Source organism: Phyllobates terribilis, unplaced genomic scaffold (assembly GCF_046119375.1).
Source record: "Phyllobates terribilis strain yellow unplaced genomic scaffold, ASM4611937v1 Scaffold_3__8_contigs__length_932513732, whole genome shotgun sequence".
NCBI classification, from domain to species: Eukaryota; Metazoa; Chordata; class Amphibia; order Anura; family Dendrobatidae; genus Phyllobates; species Phyllobates terribilis.
The window spans coordinates 459,603,936-459,617,580 of NW_027362763.1; positions in this window are offsets into that span (position 1 = coordinate 459,603,936).

The following is a 13,645-nucleotide window of genomic DNA, read 5'->3' on the forward strand; positions in this document are numbered from 1 at the left end:
ACAGAGCTCCAGATGTTCTTTTCCTATATCTGCTTCTCTGTCTCTACTTCTTCTCTACTCACTAACCCTGCCTCAGCCCTAGGTTTATATAGGGGAAGTCCTTCCCCTCCCAGGACTGGGCAGGAGGTGTGGCATGCATAGGATTCCTGACCAAGAGACCTCCCACCTGCTCTCAGACATAACATTGCTGTTACTGTGGAAACCAGACCCCTGGGGTGCCACATATGTGTGTATGTTTGTATGTATCTATACGCATGTGTATACATATGTATATATATATGGACTGCTTACTGCGGTGACTACTGAAAGAATGAGAAACTAAGCTTTTGCATAGTAGAACAAACAGTTTATTAGACACATCAGTACAGAAATGTCAGCAGTGTAGAAACATGAGTAGATGCCCACTATAGGTTCTGATGCTGCCAAGGAACAGCACCAGGACCGCTAAAATACTGGCAGTAGTTGTCGCGGCAGGTCTTCGCATCATGGGTGTTTCTGCCATGTCCCACTCGTTGAAGGCCTGCAATTGCAGGATCGTTTGCACGCCATTCACCGAGCTCCACTTCCCCATTGGCTAGGTCCACCGAGTCCACGAAGCCAGGCGGACAGTACGTAATTGCATCACGTCGACGAAGAAAGTTGTGAAGCGTGCAACAGGCCAAAACAACAGAGTATATTGATTTAAGATTCATGTTAATTGGCGTGTGAAAAACTCTGAAGCGGTTGGCTAGGACAGCGTGTCAGAAAACGTGCTGTGTGAGTGTGTGTGCACGAGACCCCTAAAATATCTGCCCATGCAAAAGCATATATATATATATATATACAGATAGAAGCCAAGCCCTCCCTCCCTGAAGAGCAATGATGGCAGATAAATGAATTAAAAATAGAAACTCATTTGAGACCCCAAACAATACCTACCTCGCTAAAGATGTCTGATTTCTTCAAAGTGGAGTCACAGCCAGAGAATGCTGGTGGGATCCGAAAAACAAGGACGCAGTAGCGACTACCAATCGGGGACGAGGGCCGCGGAAAAGTCCAATTTATGCACGCCTATGTGTCTCAGTTCTGAATCGCTAACTAGGTCGTTGATAAGGTGTCAAATACAGCGATGCACACTGCCCAGCGGGAGCGCAATGACCCAGGAATGGTCCAGGAAGCTTTGTAACGATCAGCGATCTCACAGCAGGGGCCTGATCATTGCTACCTGTCAGACATAGCGAGATCGCTAGCAAGATCGCTATTGCATCAAGAAAACCGTGCAGCATCAACGATCTCGATAGCGATCTCGTTATGTGTGACGGGGCCTTAAGTGAGTGCACCCACCTCTATTCTCAGTACTTTATACATACAGTGCTCAGTGTAAGTGAGTACACCGCCCCCTGTATTCTCAGTACGTTATATATACAGCACTTAGCGTAAGTGAGTACACCCCTCCTGTATTCTCAGTACGTTATATATACAGCACTCAGCGTAAGTGAGCACACCCCCCTGTATTCTCAGTATATTATACATATAGCGCTCAGTGTAAGTACACATCCCTGTATTCTCAGTACGTTATACATACAGCGCTCTGTATAACTGAGTACAACCCCCTGTATTCTCAGTATGTTATACATACAGCGCTCAGCATAAGTGAGTGCACTCCCCTGTATTCTCAGTACGTTGTACATACAATGCTCAGCATATGTGATTACATCACCCTGTATTCTCAGCGCATTATACATACAGCGCTCAGTGTAAGAGAGTACACCCCCTGTATTCTCAGTACATTATACATACAGTGCTCAGGGTAAGTGAGTACACCCCCTGTATTCTCAGTACATTATACATATAGCGCTCAGTGTTAATACACATCCATGTATTCTCAGTATGTTATACATACAGAGCTCTACATAACTGAGTACACCCCCTGTATTCTCAGTACGTTATGCATACAGCGATCAGCGTAAGGGAGTACACTCCTCTGTATTCTCAGTACGTTATACATACAGCGCTCAGTGTGAGTACAACACCCTGTATTCCCAGTAAGTTATGCATACAGTGCTCAGCGTATGTGATTACATCCCCCCTGTAATCTCAGTACATTATACATACAGCGCTCAGAGAAAGTGAGTACACCCCCCTGTACTCTCAGCACTTTTTACATACAGCGCTCAGCGTAAGTGAGTACACCCACTGTATTCTCAGTTCATTATACATACAGCGCTTAGCATGAATGTGTACACCTCCTCTGTATTCTCAGTACGTTATATATACAGCGCTCAGCGTAATTAAGCACACCCCCTTTATTCTCAGTACGTTATAAATACAGAGTTCTGCTTAACGGAGTACGTCCCGTTTATTCTCAGAACGTTTTACATACAGCACTCAGCGTAAGTGAGTACACCCCCCTGAATTCTCACTACATTATACATACAGCACTCAGCTTAAGTGAGCACACACCCTTGAATATCAGTACGTTATACATACAGCACTCAGCGTATTGGTTTACACCCCCATGTATTCTGAGTACGTTATATACACAGCGCTCAGCGTAAGTGAGTTCATACCCCCTGTATTCTCAGTATGTTATACATACATCACTCAGCGCAAGTGGGTACACCCCCCTGTATTCTCAGTACGTTATATATACAGTGCTCAGCCTAAGTGAGTACACTCCCCTGTATTCCCAGTACGTTATACATACAGCGCTCAGCGTAATTGATTTCACACCCCCTGTATTCTCAGTACGTTGTACATACAGTGCTCAGTGTAAGTGAGTACACCCCCTGTATTCTCAGTACGTTTTACATACAGTGCTCAGCATATGTGATTACATCACCCTGTATTCTCAGCGCATTATACATACAGCGCTCAGTGTAAGAGAGTACACCCCCTGTATTCTCAGTACATTATACATACAGTGCTCAGGGTAAGTGAGTACACCCCCTATATTCTTAGTACATTATACTTACAGTGCTCAGCGTATGTGATTACATCCCCCCCGTACTCTCAGTACATTATACATACAGCGCTCAGAGAAAGTGAGTACACCCCCCTGTACTCTCGGCACTTTTTACATACAGCGCTCAGCGTAAGTGAGTACACCCACTGTATTCTCAGTTCATTATACATACAGTGCTTAGCATAAATGTGTACACCTTCCCTGTATTCTCAGTACATTATATATACAGCACTCAGCGTAAGTAAGCACACCCCCTTTATTCTCAGTACGTTATAAATACAGAGTTCGGCATAACGGAGTATGTCCCGTTTATTCTCAGAACGTTTTACATACAGCACTCAGTGTAAGTGAGTACACCCCCCTGAATTCTCAGTACATTATACATACAGCACTCAGCTTAAGTGAGCACACACCCTTGAATACTCAGTACGTTATTCATACAGCACTCAGCGTATTGATTTACACCCCCATGTAATCTGAGTACGTTATATATACAGCGCTCAGCGTAAGTGAGTTCATACCCCCTGTATTCTCAGTACGTTATACATGCAGCACTCAGCGTAAGCGAGTTCACCCCCCTGTATTCTCAGAACGTTATATATACAGCGCTCAGCCTAAGTGAATACACTCCCCTGTATTCTCAGTACCTTAGACATACAGCGCTCAGCTTAAGTGATTTCACACCCCTGTATTCTCAGTAACTTATACATACAGTGCTCAGCGTATTTGATTACATCCCCGTGTATTCTCAGTACGTTATATATACAGCACTCAGCCTAAGTGAGTACACCCCCCTGTATTCTCAGTACGTTATACATACAGCGCTCAGCGTAAGTGATTTCACACCCCCTGTATTCTCAGTACATTATACATACAGCGCTCAGTGTAAGTGAGTATAACCCCTGTATTCTCAGTACGTTATACATACAGTGCTCAGGGTCAGTGAGTACACCCCCTGTATTCTCAGTACGTTATACATACAGCACTCAGTGTAAGTGAGTACACCCCCTGTATTCTCAGTACGTTATACATACAGTGCTCAAGGTAAGTGAGTACACCCCCTGTATTCTCAGTACGTTATACATACAGTGCTCAGGGTAAGTGAGTGCGCTCACCTCTATTCTCAGTATGTTATACATGCAGCGCATGTGAGCACACCCCCTGTATTCTCAGCATGTTATACATACAGCGCTCAGCATAAGTGAGTACACCCCTTTATTCTCAATACATTATACATACAGCGCTGAGCAAAAGGGGGTACACCCCACTGTATTCTCAGTACTTTATATATACAGCGATAAGCATAAGTAAGTATACCCCACTGTATTCTCCGTACATTTTATATACAACGCTCAGCTTAAGTGAGTACACCATCAGTATTCTCAGTACGTTATATATACAGCGCTCAGCGTAAGTGAGTACACCCCCCTTATTCTCAGTACGTTATACATACAGTGCTCAGCACAAGTTAGTACACCCCCTGTATTCTCAGTCTGTTATACATACAGCGCTCAGAGTAAGTGAGTACACCGCCCTATATTCTCTGTATGTTATACATATAGCGCTCAGCGCAATTGATTATCCCCCTATATTCTCAGCACGTTATACATATAGTGCTCAGCATAAGTGAGTACACCCCCTGTATTCTCAGTATGTTATACATACTGCGTTCAGTGTAAGTGATTACACCACCTTTATTCTCAGTATGTTATACATGCAGCGCTCAGCGTAAGTGAGTACACCCCCCTGTATTCTCAGCACTTTATGCATACAGCACTCAGCATAAGTGAGTACACCCCCCCTGTTTTCTCAGTACATTATACATACAGCGCTCAACGTGAGTACACATCTCTGTATTCTCAGTCTGTTATACATATAGAGCTCTACGTAACTGAGTACACCCCGTTTATTCTCAGCACGTAATTGTGTCACCCTGGCCTGGATGCCACAAGTGTAATTAAAGCTGTGTCTGAGAGCAGGGGGGAGGTTCTCTAGTCAGGGGAACATTAGCATGCAGTACCTCCTGTCTCAGGCCAGTAGGGAGAGCAGGCTGCCCCTATAAAAGCTGGTGCTGGGGGCAGGGTTAGGGAGAACTTGATGGCCTGTCTCAGCACTGAGACTTGTCCCAGAGCAGAGCAGGGACAGACAGTTGCACTGCACCTAAGAGGAAGTGTGGCAGGAGGAGAACCACAAGCCAGAGACAAGAGGCGAAGAGAGCCTGTCTTGGCAGATCACGGACTTAATTTACCAGACTTTGGTGTCTGAGGCTGGAAGGATTCCACATCCCTCAGCAGATAACCAGTCTGCAAGGGACTGTATATTCCTTGGCCTAAGAAGCCTGGAGGCCCTGCCACAACCGAAGGGACCAGTAAAGCCGTACAAGGCTGGGAGCAGAAAGGAACCCACGTCGCAGGCCATACAGGCGAGAATACACGGAAAGCTCGGAAACGTGGGCTGTTACCCTATAACGAGGAGATAGCCAGAAGGAGCGCAGAAAGCACGGTAGGCCTACACCCTCACCCTGACCAGGGCCAATTTCCCCGTTGCTCTCAGACATCCAGGTCCCCTCCTAGCCGGGACTGTTTGTGGGTCAGTTTACCTGTTCTAGTAAAGACCCTGGACTGCAACCTGTTGTCTGTGTGCTCCTTGCTCCTCCAGCACTATCAGCACTGGGACTCTCACTACCATCACTCCCACCATCCATTATACTGCCCTGGGGCCGCACTCTTCCCGTGGGGAGTCATACTACCCTAGCTGCACACCTCATCAGCCCCAGCGGTCTGCATGCAGCGGCGGTTCCTAATAACCGCAATCCACGGGTGGCGTAGTCGGACATAACCATCAGCACATAACGGACTACCACTGGCCTGACCACCCTGAGCCACGGAACCGGGTTGCCACTACTACTCCCATCGTTCCCCTATTGCCTGGATCCGAGTGCCCCACGGCCCAGGGGGCGAGTCAGCTTTGGCGTAGTCGGCAGGATTTCGTGCCCGCAACCACCGGGTACTGCGTGCCTGAAAAAGACTTTTGTAACTTACCTGTGGCGAAGTTTCCCGCCGTCCGGAGTGGTTTCCCTCCATCCGGAGCCGATTCCCGCCATCGGACGCCATCTTGGACCGTTTCCCGCCGTCTTCTGCCGTCTTCCCGCCATCCGCAGCTGCTTCCCGCCATCGGACGCCATCTTCAGGACGCCACGCGGGAAGAAGAGGGGCGTGGACGCCGAAAGCGCGCGAGACCCGAAGCTCCCCCCCACGCACCGACGCTGCGCAAGGTCCTGGAAGGGAGAGAGAGCGACGCTGACGTCATCAGGACGTGACGCAAGGTCCTCGTCCAGAGCAGCAGCAGCGGAGCCGCGGCCTATAGAAGAGGATCGTCGGAACGGAAGGTAGGCCACGCTTAACTAGGGGGGAGGAAGATGTCGGACACAGAGGCGCCCACTACCACCAACGCAGCTGCAGCAGCGGTGATGCCCTTTTCCCTGCCCTACATCCCTGGAGCGGCCTGGCTGCCCAAGTACTCAGGGGAGCCCCATGCCCTAACTGACTATAAGGAAAGGCTGTACAGTTTGATCCAGGTCTACCCCCTGACAGAGGAACAGAAGGTCAGCATACTAACAGGGCAGTTAACTGGCACAGCCCAAAGGGAGGTAAAGTCATGGCCCACTGAGGAGAAAAGGACTGTGAAGGGTATTCTGGCCCGGCTGCGGGGTACCTTTGACACACGTACCTCCGCTGAGATTAAAATGAGGTTCTATGGATGTAAGCAGCGGGCACAGGACAGCATCAGAGACTATGCCCTAAATCTGCAGGAAGCCTTGAGGGCTATTCAACAAACTGACCCTGGCAGTGTGCAGGAAACGGATAAGCTGCTAACAGAACAATTCATAGAAGGTCTGCTGTCTAGCGCCCACAGGGCCCAACTGTGCCTCATGTTCTTTCAGAACCCCGACCTGACCTTTGCCCAATTTAAGGACAGGGCCATAAGGGTGCTCCGTGAATCTGCAACCAGTGGCGCTATAAACCCCCGGCGCCCTGCTCTCACCTACCACCAGGAGGCGGCGCCCTCCTCTATGGACCCCGTGGGGGTTGATGCACAGGCCCTGAACCAAGCCCCGTCGAAAGACCTGCACCACCAAGTCCAGGAGCTGACCAGGAGCATCGCGGCGTTGACCAGGACCGTCCAGGCGTTGCAAGTGGACCCGTCAAGACCCATCGAGCTGGCTTCAAGTCCGGAGGATGTCCCGTGGCGTCGACAGAGGAGGATCCCGTCGTTCCGAGGGAGGCCCACAGACCGCTACGCAGAGGATGGACAGCCCATTTGCCGTCGATGCAACTAGCCCGGACACATTTCCAGGTACTTTAAACGGGTCCAACCTGGGGCAGAGGGCCAACCCCCAGGCATAAGATCACCAGGCCTTTATAATTGGCGTGATAAGTACGTTGGGGGGCGCCCGGTTTTACCCGTGGTGCTGGACGGTATCCCCATGAGCGCCTTGCTGGATACTGGGTCGCAAGTAACCACTATCCCTTATGTACTTTTTAAGCAGTATTGGACTGATGCTGATATCACACGGTATCCAGACAGTAACTTGAGCATCATCGCCAGTAATGGCTTACCCGTGCCGCAGATGGGGTTCAAGGAGATGACCATTAAAATTGGTAAAGTTGAACTGCCGGCACAGAGAGTGATTATTGTGGACATTGACCGTCGTGAAAGTCACCCTAAAATAACTGTGGGTACTAATGTAATTGAAAATTGTCTTTCAGAGGTAATTGTAATTCTACAACAGGTGGCGGTGAATGCTAGTTCCAGCCAACAGAGAGTCCTCAACAAGGAGATAAAAGCCCTGATGAGACGGCAGCAGGTAGAACTGTCTGGTGGTGAAATCGGTAGCGTAAGACTGAGTGACCCATTCCCCATTTCCATGCCTCCCAAAAGTGAAATGATGATCTGGTGTCGGACTGCAATGGGGTTGAGAGGTAGAGACTACCAAGCCATGGTAGAACCCGTGTACTCAGACAGCAGGCCCACCATTTTGACAGCCCGGGGGGTGGTTGATGTCCGTCATGGGAGGGTGCCCGTCCGCATCCTCAACATTGGGGAGAGGGAGGTACACTTACCCAGGTACGCTACACTCGCCAAACTGTTTGTTGTCGAACACCAAGCTATCAGGGCCGTGGAACCCTTGCCTCCATCTCCACAGGCGGAGGGTAATGGCTCCCAGAAACAAAAGGAGGACTGGTGCCAGAAACTCCATGTGGGTGCTGACTCCACTCCCCTGCACCAAAAACAAGGAGTCTACCGGGTGGTACAGGAGTACGAGAGAGTCTTTAGTAAGCACCCGCTAGACTTCGGCAGAGTAAAAGGGATAGAACACCACATCCCCACAGGGAGCCACCCACCAATAAAAGGGAGGCACAGACCTGTACCCCCTGCACATTATCAGAACGCAAAGGGCATGCTAAGAGAGATGAAAGAAGCTGGGGTCATTAGAGACAGCTGTAGCCCCTGGGCAGCCCCCTTGGTTCTGGTCAAAAAGAAAGACGGCACCATGAGAATGTGCGTGGACTATAGACAAATCAACCGTATCACCCACAAAGACGCATATCCGCTGCCTAGAATAGAGGAGTCTTTAGCCGCACTAAAATCAGCTAACTTCTTTTCTACTTTGGACCTTACTAGCGGGTACTGGCAGGTTCCTGTGGCAGAGGCTGACAAGGAGAAGACCGCCTTCACCACCCCGATGGGACTGAGTGAATTCAACTGTATGCCTTTCGGGCTCTGCAACGCACCAGGGACCTTCCAGCGGCTGATGGAATGCTGTCTAGGACGCCGAAACTTCGAGACGGTCCTCCTTTACCTGGACGACGTGATCGTCTATTCGAAGACCTACGAGGACCATCTCAAACACCTGGCTGAGGTGTTCGAAGCCCTGGCAGGCTATGGCCTGAAGGTAAAACCATCGAAGTGTCACCTGCTGAAACCAAAGGTCCAGTACCTAGGGCACGTGGTAAGCGCGGAAGGAGTGGCCCCCGACCCTGACAAGGTCACGGCAATCAAGAGCTGGCCAAGCCCCTCGAACATCAAAGAGGTGAGACAGTTTCTCGGGTTGGTAGGCTACTACCGAAGGTTCATCCCCGGGTTCACTAAGATGGCAGCTCCTATGCAGGACCTCCTGATCGGACAGTCTAAGTCCAGAAGTCAAAAGCCACCCTTCAAGTGGGATAAACCGGAAGAGGAGTCCTTCCGCCAGCTAAAGATGGCCCTCACGGGGGATGAGATCCTGGCCTACCCTGATTATGGCCAGCCTTTCATTCTCCACACAGATGCCAGTAATGTGGGACTGGGAGCCGTACTGTCCCAAAACCAACAGGGCAGAGAACGGGTGATCGCATACGCCAGCCGGAAGCTGAGGCCCACCGAGAGGAACCCGGAGAATTACAGCTCCTTCAAGCTAGAATTCTTGGCGGTGGTGTGGGCCGTGACGGAACGCTTCAAGCATTACCTGGCCTCCGCAAAGTTCACCGTGTACACGGACAACAACCCGTTGACACACCTGGACAATGCAAGACTGGGTGCCCTGGAATAGCGGTGGATGGCCCGTCTCTCCAACTATGACTTCGTGATCAAGTACCGGGCCGGCAAAACCAATGCCAACGCAGACGCTCTGTCGAGGATGCCTCACTTTCCTGAAGGTGACGAAGACCCAGAAGAGCTGGAGGAGGTAGAATTCCCCGCGTTTCACCGGTATGGAGCCGCTCAATACTCTCACCGCGTGAAGGAGGAGGATCTAACAACTGTGATGATCAACCCCCTACCTCACCACAGCTGGGCCGAGACCCAAGATAGTGACCCGGTGTCCGCCTGGTGAAAGATCTGCTGACCCAGGAAGATGCCCGCATAGATCCGGATGCTCCAGAGGAAGCCAAGCAGCTATGGAAAGAGAAGAGCAAGCTGTTCCTCTACGAAGGCAAGTTGTGCAGAAGGATTGTCAACCACCGGACGCACGAGCTGACCTGGCAAGTCGTGGTTCCAAGGCGGGATGCAGCTATGGTCCTGGGAGCTTACCATGACAGAGCGGGGCACTTCAGTTGGAAGAAACTGGAGTTCCTGCTAAGAGGAAGATTCTTTTGGGTCGGCATGAGAGGAGCTGTAGAAAAAGGGTGCAGAGACTGTGGCCCTTGTCACCTAAGGAGGAAGGACCGCACCAGCCAGAAGACACCCTTGAGGCCCATCGTCACCACGCAGCCTCTTGAGCTGGTAGCTCTGGACCACGTCAAATTGGCTCCAAGCCGGTCTGGATACATCTATGCCCTGACAATCGTGGACTACTATTCCCGTTTTCTAGTGGTGGTCCCGGTAAAGGACTTGACAGCCCAAACAGCGGCCAGAGCCTTCCAGCAATATTTCTGCTGTCCACACGGGTATCCGGAACAGGTCCTGACAGACCAGGGTCCAGCGTTCGAGGCTGAAATCTTCCAGGAGTTCTGCAACCTCTATGGCTGTAAGAAGATTCGGACAACGCCTTACCATCCACAAACCAACGGGATGTGTGAGAAGATGAACAATATAGTCATTGATCTCCTGAAGACGTTGCCCCTGGAGGAACGCAGCCTGTGGCCAGAAAAACTGCCGGACCTGATAGACCTATACAACAATATCCCGGTGAATGCTACAAACTGCACCCCGGCTTACCTGATGCGAGCTAGACAAGGTAAGCTGCCCGTAGACCTGGAGATGGGAGTCCTAATACCTGAGGACACCTCCCCGGATGCGGACTGGGATACGGAAAGGCAACTGCAGTACAAGAAGGTACAGGAGAGTGTGGAGAAGAGCCTGGTGAGAGAGAGGCAAGAAAAACTCTTCAACCAACACGCCCCTGCTGGTCCCCTAGAACCTGGTGAGCAAGTCCTGAAGCTCAAGAGAAGGCTACATAAGTTGGATGACCAGTGGGAAAGGGAACCCTACACCGTACTGCAGTCTGACCACGACAACCCAAAGGTGTGCGTAATCACCAAGCACGGAGGAGAAACCACTAGTGTCGTCTCCAGAGACCACCTCAAAAGATGCCCCGAGCAACTCCGTAGTGCAGAAGAGGATCAGAGTGACCTTGAACCCGCAGAGGACAAGGAAGAAATGATCAGCAGTGTTCTCGGAGAGTTCCCTCAGTCCTGGACTCGCATAAATGATGCCATAGTGGTACCTGTCCTGCATTTTCTGCAACCGGCACAGCAACAACCAACACCAGAGTCGGAAGGTGAAATGGAGCAAGTGGATCCAGAGGCAGAAGAGCCTGTACCAGCAGCCCAGGAGAGTCAACCCTCTGCTGACAGTGAGCCTGCCATGCCTGCGGTAAGCCAAAGGACCCGCAGACAGCTGCCTGCCCTACCTGTACACCCAGCTGGTAGCTGCACCCCTAACGCTAGTGGGGAAAGTCAGGTTGGTCCACCACCAGACAGTGGGCTACGTAGATCAACCAGGAGCACAAAGGGGCAGATACCCGCTCGCTGGAGAATATAGAGTGTACTAAAATTGTAAATAACCTTGTTGCCAAATGTTGAATTGTTTGACAAGTTACATGCATGTTTGGTAATTCTGTGTTTCAGTTTCTTGCAGCTACCGTAAGGACTCAAAGGTTATGGACTTTTTATAACCGGGACCTTGTATGGACTGTGTTCGGAGCCTAACCAAGGAATGAACTAAGACTGTAAAGGACTTGGGGTAGGACAGACCCCCACCTGGTTAAGGCTCCCCTGGTTAAGGTGCCACAAATAGAGATGAGCGGTGTTCGACTAGAACTGTTCGCCAATCTCAAATTCGAGCTGTTTTGGGCGGTGTTCGAGTTGTTCGACGAACCCGAACGATTTGCAAAAAATTCGGCTGTTCGAGGTTATGTTCGATAACTGTTCGTGCACCAAAAGCGTGTCCTGCATGTCTGGCGCTATTTAGAGCACCAATCATGCAGGGATTGTCTGCCATTCACTGTAATGCCACAGCCATGGTGGTTGTGGCATTACAGTGATTGCCCAAATCGATGGGAACAGTGCCAACAGTGAAACATGAAAAGCCGGCAATTCAGCAGCGGCATACACCGGTACCCGACAATTTAGAACCGAAAGAATAGAGCTTCACACATAGATTAGATAGATAGAAACATGTCAGTCACACATATAAGAAGCACAGTGACAGTGTTGCTTACTGTACTTGTCATTTAGTGTAAAGGATTTATCAAAAAAAATAATAGTGTTTTCATGCACCGTCTCTTTAAAAAAGCCGGCCGGCAATTCAGCAGCGGTACCCGACAATTTATAACAGACAGAATAGAGCTTCACACATAGATTAGATAGATAGAAACATGTCAGTCACATATATATGAAGTACAGTGACAGTGTTGATTACTGTACTTGTCATTTAGTGTAAAGGATTTATTAAAAAAAATAATAGTGTTTTCATGCACCGTCTCTTTAAAAAAGCCAGCCGGCATTTCAGCAGCGGTACCCGACAATTTAGAATAGAAGGAATAGAGAATCACACATAGATTAGGTAGATAAAAACATGTCAGTCACATATATATGAAGTACAGTGACAGTGTTGCTTACTGTACTTGTCATTTAGTATAAAGGATTTATTAAAAAAAATAATAGTGTTTTCATGCACTGTCTCTTTAAAAAAGCCGGCCGGCAATTCAGCATCTGTACCCGACAATTTAGAATAGAAGGAATAGAGAATCACACATAGATTAGATAGATAGAAACAGGTCAGTCACATATATATGAAGTACAGTGACAGTGTTGCTTACTGTACTTGTCATTTAGTGTAAAGGATTTATTAAAAAAAATAATAGTGTTTTCATGCACCGTCTCTTTAAAAAAGCCAGCCGGCAATTCAGCATCTGTACCCGACAATTTAGAATAGAAGGAATAGAGAAACACACATAGATTAGGTAGATAGAAATATGTCAGTCACATATATATGAAGTACAGTGACAGTGTTGATTACTGTACTTGTCATTTAGTTTTAAAATAAAGAATTTATTAAAAAAAAAATTGGCGTGGGGATCCCCATAATTTTAGGCTCTAGCGGAGGTTAACCAGACGGCTGGGGCAGATGTTTGAAGCCTGGGAAGGGGGTAATACCCACGGAGCTTCCCAGGCTACTAATATCAGCCCCCAGCGGAATACCTAGCCTTTACTAGCTATTAAAATGGGGGACCCCCCAAAAAAATGACGTGGGGTCCCCCCTATTTTAATAGCTAGCAAAGGCTAGGCAGACAGCTGGGGGCTGATATTAATAGCCCAGGAAGGGTTCCATGAATATTGGCCCCCTCCCAGGCTAGAAACACCAGCCGTCAGCCGCCCCAGAAATGGCGCATCCTTAGGATGCGCCAATTCTGGCACTAGCCTCGCTCTTCCCACTGCCCTGTAGCGGTGGCAGTGGGGTAATAGGGTTGGGGTTGATGTCAGCTTATAATGCCAGCTGACATCAAGCCCAGGTTAGTAATGGAGAGGCGTCTATAAGACACCCCCATTACTAACCCCATAGTCAAAGTTAAAAGAAAACACAAACAACCAGAATAAAGTCCTTTAATTGAAATAAAGACACATTCCTTTATTGTTCTAAATTAAACCATACTTACCGTCACGCCCATTCCAGCTGAAGCCAACGATCTCCTGCAATAAAAGAAAAATAATAAAGCAA